At 41.0% G+C, this 15,245-nt stretch overlaps 1 protein-coding gene across 1 annotated transcript in view; it reads left to right on the forward strand.

Moving 5' to 3' along the window:
• The first annotated feature begins 4,499 nt into the window (after nucleotides 1-4,499).
• Nucleotides 4,500-15,245, forward strand: part of triqk (triple QxxK/R motif containing) — a 101,430-nt gene continuing 90,684 nt past the window's right edge. Inside the window, exon 1 of the mRNA XM_020531691.2 lies at nucleotides 4,500-4,839. The gene's annotated coding sequence lies outside the window, so the exon portion shown is untranslated. The remainder of the gene's footprint in view (nucleotides 4,840-15,245) is intronic.

A 15,245-nucleotide genomic window follows, 5' to 3' on the forward strand; every position in this document is an offset into this window, starting at 1 on the left:
ACAGAACACTTAAGCCTCTCCACCACACACAGTCCATGGAAATAAAAAGATGGGAAATAAATATTCAGGGGTATGTGATGTTTTGAAATGACAGGAAAGAAGGAAAATGTGGTGGGATAGCTTTGCTCGTATGAGACAGAATAAGTATGATAACAAGAAATGGTCTTGGATTGGAAGACAGAGAAGCCATGTGGATGAAGGTAAGAAATAGCAAAGGAAGAAGGCACAAGTAGGAATAATTGATATGTCCTTAACAGTAGTCATATGGTAGGAAAGAGAAGAAATCAAGAGTAATGTGGGCATGGATAAAAGACAAAATAATAATAATGGATGACTTTAGTCTTCAGGTAGATTGATAAAGTCAGATTGGCTGAAGTAGCCACAAGGAAAAAGCCATGGAAGAATTTGAGAAAGTTTCCTAGAACAATATATTATGATCCAATCAAGAATCAGGCTATCTGGAGCTGGTGTTGTGTAATGAGACAGGTTTAATAAATTATCTCAAAGTAAAAGATATCATAGGAAACTGACCATAACATGATAGAATTTATTATTCAGTCTGAAAGGGAGAAATGTGGGTTGGAAAATAACATGATAAGTAAAGCTATTTGCAAAGGAATTAGGACTGGGACAGCTAAAGTGGACAGGGAAAGGAGCTTATGATCAAACTCAGTTGACGAACATTGGCAGATGCTTAAGGAAATATTAATTGCTGGGGAATCTCAGCAGATCTGACAGCATCTGTGGGAAGAAACCAAAGTTAACATTTCAAGTCAGCAACTCTTCATCAAAACATTCTGCTGAGTTTCTTCAGCAATTTCTGTTTTGATTCAGATCTTCAGCATCCGTGGTTCTTTGTATTATTGAAGGAAATATTTCCTGGTTCACTGCAAAGATGTATCCCTGTGAGGAAGAAGGATTTTAGGAAGAAGTTATGTCAATCATTATTAACCAGGGAAGTTAAAGATAGCATCAAATTGAAAGAAAAAAAAACATACAAACTGGCAATGCTTAGTGATAAGTCAGAGGTTTTGGCAAATTTTAAAAATCAAAAAATAATAAAGAGGGAGAAAATAAACTTTGAGGGTAAACATGTGAGTAAAGTTGATAGATAAAAGAGCTTCTTCAAATGTATGAAAAGGAAGAGAGAAACCAAAGTGAGCACAGGTTCCTTACAGAACAAAGCTGGGAAATACGAAGGGAGAACCAGAACTGGAAGAGGAGTTGAATGAATACTTTGTATCAGTCTTCAAAGTAAAAGTCACAAACAACATTTCAAAAATACTAAACAATTATTGGGCAAAAGGAGGAGATGAAATGAATGCTACAACTAACACTACAGAAAAAAGGTGCTGGGGAAACTAATAGGACTAGAGACCAATAAGTCACTTGGAACCCAATGAGATACATGCTGGAATATTAAAAGCAGTCACATAGATAGTGGATACACTGGTTAATCATACAGGAATCCTTAAATTATGGATAAAACCCCAGTGGATTGGAAAAATACCTGTGAGACACCTTTATTTAAAAAGGGAAGGGGTAAAAAAACAAAACCATAGTTTGGTTTAACATCTGTAATTGGGAAAATGTAAGATCTATCACATAAGATGTAATGGCAGAGCATTTAAAAATACATTATATGATCAAGCAGAGTTACTATGGCTTCACGAAGGGTAAACCATGCCTGACAAATGTATTAGAAGTATTTGAAGAGATAACAAGCAAACAGGAAAAGGGGAAGAAGTGACTGTAATACATTTGAACTTTCAGAAGGAGTTTGATTAAGGTATCACACGTTAGGCTAATTAATAATATAAGAGCACATGATGTTGGAGATAGTATATTAGCATGGATAGAGGAATGGCTAACTAATAGGGATTTATAAAGGAATGGCTAACTGGAAATAAGAGAGGCATTTTCAGGACAGCAACCTGTAACTAGCAGAGTGCCACAGGGATCAGTGCTGTGGCCACAATTAATTAGAACATAAAATAATGTCTTGGATGAAGTAAGTGAATGTACTCTAGCCAAATTTATGGATGAGACAAAAATAGGTGGGAAGGCAAGTAGTGAGGATGACACAAAGATTCTGTAGAGGGATATGGAGAGGTTAAGTGAGTGGGCAAACACCAGGCAGATGAAATATAATGTGGGAAATCTGAGGTTATGTATTTTGGCAGGAAGAATAGAGGAGCTGACTATTATTCGAATTGCAAAAGACTTCAAAAATCTAATTAGGGATTTGGGAATCCTTACACATAAATCACAAAAAAAATCTAGCATCCAAATTCAGCAGGTATAAAGGAAAGCAAATGGAATGCTGTCTTTTATTTCGAAGGGCATGAAGTATAAAACATATGGACATCTTGCTAAAACTATGCAAGGTACTAGTCAGGCTACAGCTGAAATACTGAGAACAGTCTTGGTCCCGTTATCTAAGAAAAGATATATTGGCGTTGTGACAGTTGTAGAAGGTTCACCACGGGGATCCTGGATGTTGGGGTGTTGTATCATGAGGAGAGGTTGAGTAGTTTGTGCCTGTATTCACTGGAGTTTAGAAAAAAAAAAGTCAACCTTACTGAAACATACAAGATTCTTAAGGAACTTGACGGGGTAGATGCAGAAAATTTATTTCCCCTTGTAGGAGAATCTAGGACCAAAGGTTGCAATCTTAGAATAAGAGATGTCCCACTTAAAATAGAAATGAAGAGAAATTTCTTCTCTCAGAAGGTAGTGAATCTGTGAAACTCTTTATCCCAGAGAGCTGTAGGGACTGGGGTGCATCAAGTATATTCAAGAGTGAAGTGAATAGATTTTAATCAGTAAAGGAATCAGGGTTTTGAGGAGAGACAGAAAATGTTCAGAATGAGTTGAGAATGATCGGATCATGATCTTATTGAATGGTGGAACTCGATGGGTTGAATGGCCTACAAAAACCTTTATAATATTAAATACTCATTGTTTGTTCACTACTTTCTGCATGGAAGGAGACTTTGAAAATCTTCGCTGCAACTTCTCCTAATAAGAGACTGGCAATTTGCCTGTGACAGTACCATTGAAAACAATGGCTATTGCTAGTACAACACTTGGGGCTTCACCAAGTTGAATCGGGGTGAGAAGGTAGCAGTGTCCTCACCTGAGACTCTCTCCCATCCAATCAAAGACCGCACCCCTACCTCTTATAGGGAGGTTCAATTGTACCCGACGTTTCCCCTGAAGAGGGAATCTAAAACTAAGAGGCATGTTTTCAAATAAGGAGCCATCCACGTAAGACAGAGATAAGGATGAATTTCACTTCTCTGAGGATTGTGAATTTGTGGAATTCTCAATCCCAGACAACTGTGCTGGTTGAGTCATGTTAGATACAATAAACATGAATAGATTACTGAACAGCAGTAAAGTCAAGGATTATTAGAACAGTCAGAAAAATCAAATCAAGAAAAGGTCAGATTAACCATGAACTTAAAAAATGGTGAAGCATTCTCAAGGTATCAATGGCCTATTCCTACTTTTTTCCCTATGTTCATGACACTAACTTCCTTATGACCATCATTGACCAGAAGCTTTACTGGGCCAATTATATAAACACCGAGGCTAGGAATTCCGGGGTGAGTAACTTGTTTCTTTACTCCTCAAAGCCTGCCAGGTACAAGAGTTAAGTGAGGTATTTGATGGGATACCCTCTACTTGCCTGAATATATATAGCTCCAACAATTCTCAAAGAACTCGACACCATTCAGGACAGCAGTCCATTTGATGATCCTATCCACCGATGTAAAGTGCTCTACACCACATGTACATTGACAACAGTGTGCACCATCTACAACATGCACTGCAGCAACTTAAAAAGGCTCCTCCATCAACACCAGCACCTAAAAGAACAACAGAAACAAAGATATGCTACCACCTGCCCATTCCCCTGACCGTGCCATATCATTCTTATTTGAAATATCTTGCCATTCTTTCACTGTTGGGCGACCAATTGTGAATGAACATTAGATGGACTGCAGTGGTTCAAGAAGGCAGCTTGTTATCCAGAGCAAATAGCTGCAATGGCAAAACTAAAATACTGGCACTACCAACAAGCCACACGTCCCATGAATAAATAAGAGGATAGCCGATAAGTTCAGGGTACTATTTGAGAATATAATAAAAGCAGTGCGGATACTGGAAGATCTGAAACAAGCAGAATAACACATTGTTGGAGAAACTCAGCAGGGCTGGCAGATCTATGGAGAGAGAGAAACGAGTTAACGTTTTGAGTCCAGTGATCCTTCTACAGAAACTGCCAGACCTGCGACTTTCTCCAGCGATTTCTGCTCTCGTTTGCTTATGGAATAGAAACAGTGGCTTAGAAACTGCCTTTATGCATGTTTTTTTTTAAAGGAAAAGGAGCTGAGGTACAGAAGCGAGCTGTAGCTGGTTGCAGTGCAGAGAATGGGATTGGGTTGGAAAGACTGAGCCTGTGTCGCTGACGGAGCTCGCGCGAGCGGAAGTGGGAGCGCGAGGCGGATCCGGGCCAGGTTCCAAAGCCGCTCGGCCCAACCGTCCGAGACTAGCAGCGCAGACACTAACCGCCGGCTTCTCAACACGCACCAGCACCACAGTGCCTGAATACAAATTCTTCCAATCGGGGTTAATCCACCGGCCCCCCGGAGGAAAGGGGGGAAGGTTCCGGAAGAACACGGAACAGCCTCCACTTGCTGGTTTGATTGGATGGCTCCGACGTCAATTTGGGGCTGGTGTGATTCGGAAGCAACGTTGACAATTTTTTTCTGTGAATGTGTGATCGTTTCATCGGGGAGCTCACCGAATTTTTCACATTTACAGTGAGAGGTAAAGGACCATTGTGTTTTAGGATGGCGAGAGGTTACAGTGGTGAAATGTGCTGACAAGCTTGAGCAAATAATTTAGTATCAGTTCCATTATATATTTCTAATTCGGACTGCTGCACTCTTGCCAACCTAAAAATAAGCGAGAAAGAACTTGCATGTAAGTATCATGCTGTATTGCATCAAACTTTTCAAAGCATTTTGCACAATGCATTATTTGAAGTGTAAACACTGGGGGTGCCACGTTTGGTCCAAAATATGCTTGAAAGTCTGACCAGGTCATTCTCAATGATCTTCGCACTGTTTCTTTGCTGAAAGTGTTAGAAATGACCAGATGCCAGAAAGGGTAAGAAGACACTTGTAAATGTCGTCCATGGACCCCCTAACAGTAATTATAGGGTGGAACAGAGGATAAATCAGGAGATAATGAGGGCGTGTAACAAAGGCAGTGAGTGCATTCATCATGGGTGACTTTAATTTTCATGTTGATTGGGATAGTCAGATTGGAGGAGGAAGATGAAATAACTTTACAGAGGCTGGTATCCCATTACTAAGCCACCCTTAATTTACACACTAACACACTAACAATCCTTGACTTTAGTACTGCCTTTCAGAGTATATCTCAGAAACTTTTTTTTGTATCTCTAAGCCAGGGCTCCCTGATGGGACCAGGTTAACAGCACCAATCAGGGAACTCATATTCGATTAGGTTCACCTGGCTGACCTCATTGCAATCACTATAGAAGACATATGGTAGAATTCATAGAGTGTATTTGGGATACATTACAAGAACAATATGTTGTGGATCCAACTAAGGATCAGGTTATTCTACTGTCACTATATCCCATACCTCTCTGAGTCAGAGGACACAGGCCGGTCCTTTTTCTTTGAGAGCCTCCTGGGGCAATTTAGCATCCTTTCGATTCAGCGTCTGGCACAGGTGGATTCTAATGCACGGAAGCTTGCCTCTTGCATCAGGAGTGCATCAGTAGACTTTCACTGTTCTGGCAGCAAAGGTGTTGAGGTGGCTACTTCTGTCATATTAATCTCTGATTCAGATGACAAAACAATGTTTTGGTGGAGAGGTGAATCCATGGGCTCTACAGCAATTCCAAAGGTTCCCAGAGGCACAGCACATTTTGTGCTCACAATGTCTGAGAATTCACGGCATTCTTTTGGTCCGCATGCTTATTTAGGACTGTTGCAGTTACCCGAACTTTATATATCACTGGTCTTGACCTCACATTGACCACACCTCTTACCCATTCGGGACCATTTCTGTGACTCTTATACCAAACTTCATCCCTTTATCAAACTGTCCCTCTCACTTGGTGGAGTCTTGGGTCTGGCATTAGAGTTTCTGATGCCATTTCACACTGCTCGCCCCACTCCCCCCTGCTTCCAAGTTCAGGCAGATCAGACTTAATCTGGTATGGAGTCTTTTACCCATTAGGCACACTGCCGATGCTCTCCTGTAGTTGCATGTGGAGTGGTCCTATAATCAACCAAAAACTGGAACAGCTTGGGATCGAGGCAGGCCATATAGATTGTTTCTTCAATCTAGCCTTCAGTGTTTGGACCACTCTTTCTGCCAGACAATTAGATAATGGTCAGTATGGAGCTATCCTTATATGTTGAATCCCATTCGACTTCAAAACTGGTAAACGATGGCCTGTGATCTGTGACCGACACTTACGGGACTCTGTGTGGTGCAAAAGATGTGCTCAGTTTTTCTATCGTCGTCCCAGTATTAGAGGATGATAACTGTTGTATTACTTCTTTGAAAGCTAGGGGCTTCTCTGTCAGACTATTTCTAAGGCAGACCCTTTTTTAGGGTTTGATGCAAAGATACCAGCCCAAAAAATGACCTAAGCTCCTGGACAGATGTGAGAACCAGGGCACCTTTAATCATCCTCACTTCATCTTCCAGGAACACAGTCTTGTTGACTCTATAGCCCAACTAGGTCACTTGGCGGGACTGGAACACACATTTTACCCTTCTTAGGCATATGCCTGCCTTGGAAAAACTCTTTAGGACTATATCCAAGTTCTCTAAATGTCCCTTATTAGTTTTCTCTGTTATCAGGAAATCATCTAGGTAAATGGCAACCTGAGGTAGACCTTACAAAATGTTCTCCATCCTCTGCTGAAAAATTGAACAGGCTGACGATAGCCCAAATGGCAGTCTCGTATGTTGGTGCAAGAGCTTATTGATATTAATTGTAGCATACTTCTGGTAATCCTGGTCCAAATGCTATTGCAACTAAGTGTGGCTCATGTCCAGCTTTGTGAAGGACAACCCTCCTGTCAATGTTTTGTGTAAGCCCTCGATCTGAGGGTTTGGGTATTTATACAGCTGCGAAAATGGTTTACTGTTTATTTAAAAATTTCCACAAAGGCAAACTGACCAATTGGGCTTCAAAATCAGTACAACCGATGCTAACTCTTTCACAAATTGGACTGGTTTGATGATCCCTTGACTTTCCAGGCTTCGACTTTTGCCAATACAGAGTCAGGCACCAGAGTGTCAGTACCCCTGACACTCAACCTTTTTATGTTAGTGAGGTCTCCCTGACTGGACTAGATTAACAGCCCCAATTGGGGAACTCATATTCTCTGAAGTGCAGCTGGCAGACCTCGTTACAATCACTACAGAAGACATGCGGAGGAATTTGTAGAGTGTATTCGGGATAGTTTCCAAGAACAATATGTTGTGAATCCAACCATGGATCAGGTTATTTTGGATCTGGTGATGTGTAATGGTTTAATAAATGATGTCAGACTAAAATATTCCCTAGCAAACAGTGACTGTAATATGATAGAATTTAGCATTTGTTTTGAGATGGAATAACTTGGATTGGAAACAACAGCGCTAAGCCTAAATGAGGTTAATTACAAAGAAATGAGAGCAGAGCTGGGTGGCGTGGATTGGTAAAGGAGTTTAGCAGCAAAAATGGTTAAGGAACAGTGGTAGATGTTTAAAAAGTAGTTAATGACTCACATCAAATATATATTCAATTGAGGAAGAATTATTCCAGGAAAAGAATGAGCCATGGTTAAGTGGGGAAGTTAAGGGTAGCAACAAATTCAAAGCAAAAACATACAATCAAAGATTAGTGGTAAGGCGAAGTATTGCGAAAATTTAAAACGAAACAACAGAAGATAACCAAAAATAATAAAGAAGGAGAAAATAAACATTGAGGGTAAACTTGGAACTACCATCAAGGCAGATGGCAAGAACTGTTTTAAATTTATTAAAAGGAAGAGAGAAGTCAAAGTGAACCTAGGCCACTTGGAGAATGAGGCTGGGGAAATAATAACAGGGAACCAGGAAATGGCAGAGGAGTTGAACAAATACTTTGCATCAATCTTCACACTAAAAGACATTAGTAGCATTTTGAGATCACTAAATAATCAAGGAGCAAAAGGAGAAGAAGAAATAAATACAATACCCATCATGAGAAAGAAAGTACTAGGAAAACCAATGCAGTTAAGACCAGTAAGTCCCCTGGACTTGATGGATGCATCTTAATATATTAAACAAAGTAGCTCCACAGATAGTAGATTCATGAAAAGTAATCTTCCAGGAATCCCTAGATTCTGAAAAAGGCTTGGAGGATTGGAAAACTGCCAATTTATTTAAAAAGGGAAGGAGACAAAAACGGGTAACTATAGGCCAATTAGCTTAATGTTAATGTCCGTTATTAGGAAAATGTATGAGTCTACAAGTAGTTCTCCTGTTACATGATAGTTGTGTTCTTGTGTGACCTTGCACTGTAGAAAATTGCGATATAGAAAATCGCGTTATAGAGAAATCACTATACCTGTACAGCAGAAAGTTTGCGTTATCCAAACGGCATCCACTATTCATCAATCACTTTACAGCCAATTCGCATTAATGAAGCACACGTTATAGCAGAACTTATAAAATATGTAATGGCAGAATATTTAGGAATACATAATCTGATCAAGCAGAGTTAGGAGGGCTTCATGAAGGGTTTCATTCCTGATAAATGTCCTGGGATTCTTTGATGAGGTAACAAGCAGGATAGAAAGAGGGGAAGCAATGGATCTAATAGATTTGGATTTTCAGAAGGCATTTAGTAAGATCATGGTTGATTTTATAATCCTCAGCTCCACTTTCCTGCATATTCCCTATAAACCTCGATTCGCTTACAGATGAAAAGTGTCTATCCCAGCTTCGATAACCCTCTATTGTAAAGAATTCTAGAGAATCACTACCTCTGAGAGAAGAAACTTCACCTCTGGCTTAAATGTGCAGACCTTATTCTGAGATTATGTTCTGTGTTCCAACACTCTCCCAGAAGGGGCACCAACCTTACTGCATCTACCCTGTCAAGTCTCCAAAGAATCTTTGTTTTAATAAAATCGCCTCTCATTCTTCAGGCTCAACCTATTCAGTCTGTTCTCATAAGAAGGTACCAGAGCTGTTAACGATTTTGTGAACCTTCTATGAACTGCCTTCAATGCTCGTATGTGTTTCCTTAGTTAAGGGGCCCGAAAGTATTCACAATATTCCTGCTGTGGTCTGACTAGTGCCCTATATGATTTTAGCAAAAACCTCCTTACTTTTATGCCACATTCCCTTTGAAATAAAGGCCAACATTCCATTTGTCTTCCCTATTATCCGCTGAACTTGGATTCTAGCTTTTTGTGATGCTTGCGTGAGAACTCGTAAATCCCTCTGTTTTGTAGCTTTCTGAAGTCTTTCATCCATTTAACTGATAGGTGGCTCCTCTATTCTTACTGCCAAACTGTAAAACTTCACATTTTCCAACACAATATTCCACCAAGCAAGTTTTTGCCCACTTGCTTAACCTATCTCTATCTGTCTGCAGACTCTTTGTCCAATCCTCAGTATTTGCCTTCCCATCTATTTTTGTGTCCTCCACAAACTTGGCAATAGTACATTCACATACCTCATACAAGGCATTAAGATGTAGTAATTAATTGTGGCCACAGCACTGATCCCTGTGGCACTCGTTAGTTACAGGTTATCATCTTGAAGTGCCTCCCTTATCCCAATTTTGTTGACTATTATTACCCTATCCTCTATCCCTGCTAATATATTACCTCCAACATCATAGACTCTTAAATAAAAACCGAAAGAACTGTGGATGCTGTAAATCAGGAACAAAAACAGAAGTTGCTGGAAAAGCTGAGCAGGTCTGGCAGCATGTGTGAAGAAAAAATCAGTGTTAACGTTTCTGGTCTGGTGACCCTTCCTCAGAACTGATGGTAGCAGGGAAAACGTTGGTTTATATGCAGAAAATAGGGATGGGGATGGGGTAGGGAGTAAAAGATAGGATAGAGCCTGAAGAGAGAGAAGAGCAGTTGGATAGACAAAGGAGCTGATAACGATCTAGCTGGGAGGGTGGATAGCTGTTAATGGGAACTGTTAGTGACTAACAATAGGTAGTGTGTAACGGCAGGCTATGTGATAACAAGGCCTGGTATGTGGAGTAGGAGGCTAGGACATGGGAGAGTTCAGGCCTTAAAATTAGTGACCTCTTTATTGAGTCCGGAAGGCTGCAGGGTCCCCAAGTGGAAAATGAGGTGTTGTTTTTACAGTTTGTGCTGAGCTTCGCTGGAACACTGCAGCAAGCCTGAGACAGAGATGTTGGCCAGGGAACAGGGTGGTATGTTAAAGTGGCAGGCAATTGGAAGCTCAGGGTCTTTTTTGCAAGCAGAACGTGGATGTTCTGCAAAGTGGTCACCCAGTCTATGCTTTGTTTTCCCCACTGTAGGGGCAACCACATTGTGAGCAGCAAATGCGATAGACTAGATTCTGGGAACTGCAGGTGAAGTGTTGCTTGGGCATGTTTGGGCCCTTGGATACTGGGGAGGGAGGAGGTAAATAGGCAGGTGTTACATCTTTAGTGGTTGCAGGGAAAGATGCCGTGGAGCTGTTGGGGAGTGTTGGGAGTGAAGGAAGAGTGGACCAGGGTGTCCCAGAGGGAATGGTCCCTACAGAAGGGAGGGGAATGGAATATGTATCTGATGGTGGCATCTCGCTGGAGGTGGTGGCTGATGATCTTCTGGATGTGGATGCTGGTGGGATGGTAGGTAAGGACAAGGGGAACCCTATCGCTGTTGCGGGTGGGAAGAGAGGGGGTGAGGACATCTATGTTCTGCTCGCAAAAAAGACCCTGAGCTTCCAGTTGCCTGCCACTTTAACGCACCACCCTGTTCCCTGGCCAACAATCTCTGTCTTAGGCTTGTTGTGGTGTTCTAGCAAAGCTCAGTGCAAGCTGGAAGAACAACACCCTATTTTCTGCTTGAGGACCCTGCAGTCCTCCGGACTTGATATCGAGTTCAATAATTTTAGGGCCTAAACTCTCCCATGTCCTAGCCTCCTACCCCACACGCCAGGCCTTGTTATCACATAGCCTGCCGTTACACACTACCTATTGTTAGTCACTAACAGTCTCCACTAACAGCTATTCACCCTCTTAGCCAGATCGTTATCAACTCCTATGTCTGTCCAACTGCTCTTCTCTCTCTTCAGGCTCTATCCTTTATCCTATCGCTTACTTCCTAACCCATCGCCCGCCCTATTTTCTGCATATTAACCAACGTTTTCCCAGCTACCATCAGTTCTGAGGATGGGTCACCAGACCCGAAACGTTAACATTCTGCCAGAACTGCTGAGTTTTTCCAGCAACTTATGTTTTTGTTCATGGACTCTTAAATAGTCTAATGAATGACACCTTATCAAATGATTTCTGAAATTCCAAATCTATTATATCCAATGCTTGACCCTGGTCAGTGTGTGAGTATTGGAAATAGAACTGGTGATCCATTTGTTACCTTCTCTTGTTGGATCTAAGCCAGGCTGTGTCTTACTTGTCTGACTACTGACAGCTGTAAGCGTGATGTAGGTCACTTATTTCTCCTACCTCGCCCTGTTCTAGATTTCTGTCATTGCATTAGTTAATAATCTTAGTATGGTTTTGTACTACCCTTATGTTGCTTTATAAGTCTGTCACTGCCCAGGTACTGAATTGCACTCCTGTCTGGTTGGCTTGATTTCCTCTCTCCATTAATCTCAAAATACCCTTTATAGGTGTTTCACACTAGACTGAAAAGTTGTATAATCAACGTGTTCACAAAGGATATTTACTCCTGTTTAAACAATGATTATGCCACTCCTAGCCCTGCCTTGGAATGTAGCATGCACTTTAAACTTCATTCATGGTAACGCCTACCTTACATATATTCAATTACATCCTTTATTTGTATTTCATATGATTTCTTAATACCATCAAATTTACAACAATGCACAGGGCCATTTTAATATTGTTAGGTTCAGTAGTACTGGTATACAATTTCAAGTTTTAGATTGTCATACAGCCACTTACTGCCTGTACATAATACCAGTAGGTTTAGAGTGCCAAGAGTCAGTTTTAGGCGCTACCACAATGTTGGCCTTGTCATTGATGTAATGGTCATGGTTCACAGTTAGTCGGGCTCACAGTTTCTTGGTCCTGCGAATCAGTAAAATGTTTTAGCTGCAATCGATGCTTCCATCTCCTGTTCTCTTTTGTATTCATACAAATGCACATATTGCTCGTCATTATCACCTTGTGTGCCCTGTCCATCTCGGGACGAATCTTATCCGTTTGGGTGCCATCCGTAGGTACACTTCTTGCCTACCTTGAGCACTGTTTCATTACTGCCCTTCTTCATTCTTTCCTGGTCTTGGATGTCTTGTTGTGCTCTCACCTGCCTCAACTCTTGCAGTTGGCTATCTATTTGTTGTATGTTGTTCCTAATACAATTCCTTATTGGTTCTAGTTCTTTGTTACCATTTGATATTCCTCCTGATAGTTACCATCACCCTGCCACCTTTCCCTCTGTAGGTTTCCAAAGGATTCTATTTTGAAACCCTCAATGAAATCTGTCTGTTCCACTCTGGGTAGTGCTTCCCAGATCAGAGCCATTCACTGTAACAAGAAAAGTTTCCTAATGTCATTGTTCATTCTTTTGCCATTCACCTTATATCAATGCCCTTTGGTTCTCAAATCTTCTGGTTAATGCACTCTGTCTAGATGCCTCATAATTTTGAATGTCTTCTTGCTAAAGACAGATACAAAATTTAATACCTCAGTCATGCCCTCTACCACAATGCGTGAATCCCCTTTTTGAGTAGTAATTAGCTCCACTCATCATAGAGTCACACAGTATAGAACCGGCCTGTCAGCGCACCATGCCTGTGCTAATCAACAAATACCAAACTACACTAATCTCATTTATCTGCACGTAGTCTGTAGCCTACTATGCTCTTGCATTTTAAGTGCCTGTCCAGATGCTTCTTAAATGTTGCAAGAGTATTTGCCTCCACCACACTCTCTCACAGCACGTTCCATATTTCTACCACCCTCTGGGTGAAAAAGAATTTCTTCCGATCCCCTCTAAACCATTTCCTCCTCACCTTAAGCTTATGCTGTCTTGTCTTAGACACATCTGCCATGGGGGAGAAGATTCTTACAGTGCCTCTCTTTATTTTGTATACCTCAATCAGATTGATGCCCCATCCCCCTTTGCTCCAAGGAAAACAAACCCAGCGTACTTGGTCTCTCCTCATAACCGAGACCTTTCATCCCAGGCATCATCCTGGGTGAATCTCCCATGCAGTCATGTCCTGATAGTGTGGTGACCGGAGCTGCACACAGTATTCCATCTGTGGCCTAACCAATGTTTTATAAAATTGTAGCAATGCATCCGCACTCCTTTATTCTGTGCTGCAGAAAATGATGGCAAAGATCCCATGTGAGTTCTTGACCACCCTGTCTAGTTGTGCTGATACCTCCAGGGATCTATGGGCATGTACACCAAGGTCCCTTTGTCCCTCAGTACACCGTAGGGATCGACCATTCCTTGTATATATCCATCCTGTGTTAGACCTCCCAAAATGCATCACCTTACACTATCAGGATTAAATTCCATCTGCCATTGCTCTGCCCAATTTACCACATGATCAACATCAGTCTGTAGCCTGAGGCCAGCCTTCTCACAATCAACACTTACTAACTAAATCTATATTCACATCCAAATAGTTAATGTGAATAACAAACAGCAAGGGCCCCAACACCAATCCCTGTGGTACACCACTGTTCACAGGCTTCCAATCACAAAAACAACCTCTACCATCACCCTTGGCTTCATATTTGCAAGTCAGTTTGCATCCAGTTTGCTAACTTGCCTTGGATTCCAAGGGCTTTCATCTTTTGGACCAGTCTTCCATGTGGGACCTTGTCTAAAGCCTTAATGATGTCCATGCAAACTACATCAATTGCATTACCCTCATCAATATATTTTGCCATCTTTTCAAAAATTAACTAAAATCAACTAAATTAGTCAGACAGGATCTCCCTCCAACAAATTACTGACTATCTGTGATCAATCTGTGCCTTTCCAAACATTGATCAATTCTGTCCGTTAGAACTTTTTAAAAGAATTTCCCGACAGCTGACGAGGAACTAACTGGTCTGTGATTACCTGGCCTATCCAAGCCAGATCTCACTTTATACGTACTCTGTTATGCCAGTTCATCTGCAGCTAAACACTCATCACTGTTTGAGAAAACAGCAGTGTAAATAGCACTTAAAATAAATGCCCGTTGTTTGCTTTTAAAAAGTGCAGTAATCCCTTCTACCATCCTGGTTTTTAAAAAAGTGCTTTTTACATTTGGAAGAAGAAACCATGATCTGTACATATTATGTTAGCTGCCAGTATGTTTTCATGCTCACTTTGCTTGTTTTTGTTTCCTTTTATCACATTTCCTCTGACCTTTCTATATTCAGCCTCGTTCTCACTTGTGTTATCAATTTGACATCCCTGTACAGTGTTTTCTCTGCTTCATCTTACTCTCTATCACTCTTGTCGTCCAGGGACATCTGGCTTTGGTTTGACTTATCTTTTCCCATATGGAATGTACATCAACTCTACCTAAATAATTCCCTCTTTAAAATCAGTTAATTCTTTCTTTTACTGATTTGACCCACAAATCTTTGTTTCTGATTTGCCTGGGCCAGATCTGTTCTTGCTCCATTGAAACTTGCCCTCCTATATTTCATTATTTTGCTTTACTTTTTATGCTTTTCCCATAGCTATCCTAAACCTTATGTATGAACACTATTCCCTGAATGTTCATCAACCATTCTTTGATTTACCTTGGTGCCTGGAATCAGATGCAGCAAATCATTCCTCCTTGTTGGGCTAGGAACATACTACGCAAGAAAATACATAAATATATTCTCCTGAATATACATGAAAAAGCTTGTACCCTCTCTTGTACCTTCACTATCCAGCCTATAAAAGGAAAAGTAAAGACTCCATGAGCACTACTCTCAGAGATAGTAAGAACTGCTGATGCTGGAGTCCGAG

Source organism: Rhincodon typus, chromosome 4, assembly GCF_021869965.1.
Source record: "Rhincodon typus isolate 14 chromosome 4, sRhiTyp1.1, whole genome shotgun sequence".
In the NCBI taxonomy this organism is placed as follows: Eukaryota; Metazoa; Chordata; class Chondrichthyes; order Orectolobiformes; family Rhincodontidae; genus Rhincodon; species Rhincodon typus.